The sequence below is a fragment of the Octopus bimaculoides genome, chromosome 8 (assembly GCF_001194135.2).
Source record: "Octopus bimaculoides isolate UCB-OBI-ISO-001 chromosome 8, ASM119413v2, whole genome shotgun sequence".
In the NCBI taxonomy this organism is placed as follows: domain Eukaryota; kingdom Metazoa; phylum Mollusca; class Cephalopoda; order Octopoda; family Octopodidae; genus Octopus; species Octopus bimaculoides.
This window is the reverse complement of record NC_068988.1, coordinates 18235319-18238073: the sequence shown is the minus strand read 5'-3', so window position 1 is coordinate 18238073 and position 2755 is coordinate 18235319. Positions and strand designations below refer to the sequence as shown.

The following is a 2755-nucleotide window of genomic DNA, read 5'->3' as shown; positions in this document are numbered from 1 at the left end:
TATATATATATATGTAATAAATGTATATATATACATATATTGTATAAGCATATTTATAAAGAAGTCTGAAAATTGGAAGTAATCACTAATAAAAGCTGGAAGAGAACGAGAAGCAGGGATAACATATTCAACAACAACAACAACAACAACAACAACAACAACGACAAACCAAAAATAAATATACAATATATAAAGAATATAAGCAAAGCCATTGATAGGTAAAAGAAACAATAACTATATATCAAGAATGAAAATAACATTTATATGAAATAGGCTTCAAGCTGTACTGCAAAAAAAAAGGGAAAAATATTTTAGGGTATATGAAAAGATTTTGAATTAAAAAAATGATGGGGGGGGGGGAGTGTGTGTATGCATGTGTGTATGAATGTGTATGTGTATGTGTGTGTGTGTGTAGGTGCACATGCATTAATGTACGAACATTTATTCTTGCTGGTTATCGACAACTGACAAAGTTAAATTCAAGATTTTGTTTTCATTTTTTTTTTTGTGGAGTGGGTTGGGGTGTATGTTGTATCTATCTTTCAAAGAGAAATATTTTAAGTATGTTTAACATCATGGAAAATAGTGTAGGAAATGTGGATGAGTTAGTATAAATGTTAATCTGTCTATCTATCTATCTATCTATCTGTCTATCTATCTATCTATCTATCTATCTATCTATCTGTCTGTCTATCTATTTGTCTGTCTGTCTATCTATCTATCTATCGATCTATCTGTCTATCTAATAATAATAATAATAATAATGATAATGATAATAATAATAATAATGATAAGAAGAAGAAGAAGAAGAAGAAGAAGAAGAAGAAGATGATGATGATGATAAAGATTTGTCAGAAGTAATGACGGTATTCTTCCTTGGTTTATTTACAAATCGGTATAAAAGGTCTTTGAATTTTGCCATTGAAATAATATGAAACACTGCTTAACATTTTATGGTTTTGTAGCTATATATCTGGTGCTTGAGTGTCAAGGTACAGTAATAGACACAGAAGTTGTAGACAGAGAGAAATAGGGACAGAAATTTAAGCAGTTTCATTGGGAAAATTCAATGACACTTTATAATAAAACAAGGAAGAATATCCTCATTACTTCTCACTAATTTATTATTATTATTATTATTAATAATAATATACTGTTCTGTATTCTATCAAAGACATTTTATGCCTATATATACCTACATGCATATATGGAAGCTTGTGTGTGTTTGTGTGCATGTATGTGTGTCTGCATGCATGCGTGTATGGATGTATGCATATATATATATATATATATATGCATGTATATATATATATATATATATATATATATATATATATATATATATATATATATGTATGTGTGTGTATATATATATATATATATATATATATATATATATACATATAGTTTACTTTTCTGTTAAGGTAAGATCAACTAAAAAAAGTATTCCATCTAGAGAAAGATAAATATTGTTAACTCTACATGGTATATAGTTATAAGTTACAAACAGTTCATACAATGGTAATGTTTTCTAGGCAGGTTTTAATAACATGTCTGGTGTCTCTAAGCAAATTTCAGGCTCTGTACACATGGCCTATACAAGTTATAAATCAGGAGAAATCATAAGAAAAAAAATGAGAGGAAGGTGGGTACAAAAAGTGAAAGGGTGACAGAAACGAAAGAAGAATGGTGAAAAAAGAAAAATTAGTGTTATATACCCTTTGGCCATAAAGCCATAAGGCTAGTTATTGTAGAATCAAGAGAAGGGGTCTAAAGTCTGCAATATAGCTGCTGAATCTGGAGATGGTGGTGTTCTCCAATTCACCAAAAGAAATGTGTCCATGTGTATGCATTGCCTGAAACTTTCTGATCTGGAATTCAGCAGTGAGGTGGAATTCTTTAGCTCTAAAAAGTATATGTGATCTTTCAGCTACACATAAGTTGCATTTCTTTAATCCATTAATATATGGCATGACTTTTTCAACACTATTCCACTTGATTGTATGTGGCATAGAGTTGGTCTTTAAACTCCAAATGTGGATAGCCAACTTATTAGCTTTACTTTTGTCCACGTGCTGGAAAGTAGATAAGCAGTTAGCATTTTTGAAGTCATCTTTGCATAATCTGAAGTAATAGTCCTTTTTGGTTACATTATCATGTAGCATTGCTGTTACTTCTACTTCATATAATGCCATATGTTAATGGAGCTAAAAAATATGAGTCATGAGTAGCTGAAAGATCATGTATCCTTTTCAGATTTAAGAATTCCACCATGCTGCTGAATTGCATACATATGGACAAGTTTCTTTTGGCAAATTGGAAAACACCACCCTCTCTAGATTGAGCAGCTGTAACAGAAACTTTAAACCCCTTTTGTTTATTCTACATCAACTAGGTTTGTGGTTTTATGGTCAAAGAGGACATAATCTTAATTCTTTGCTTTTTAACCTTTATTTTTCTATTTTTTTCACTTTTCCACTTTTTGCATCTACTTTCCTCTGGTTTTTTCTCCTGGTTTCTCTTGTTTTGATTTGTAACTTGTTCCAATTCGTAACTTGTATAGGTCATATGAATAGAGCCCAAAGATTGCTTGGAGATACTAGGCACATTATTCAATCCTACCTGGGAAACATCTTCAATGTATGTAACTATGAGTAGTTTAGTAGCTCATAACTATATAACTATATTCTGTGTGCATTAAACAATATATACATACATATATATATATATATATATATATATATATATATATATA

General features: G+C 29.9%; 1 protein-coding gene across 4 annotated transcripts in view; it reads right to left on the bottom strand.

Moving 5' to 3' along the window:
* LOC106878173 (uncharacterized) overlaps nt 1–2755 on the bottom strand; it is a 1037364-nt gene that overhangs the window by 244623 nt on the left and 789986 nt on the right. The window lies entirely within an intron of this gene.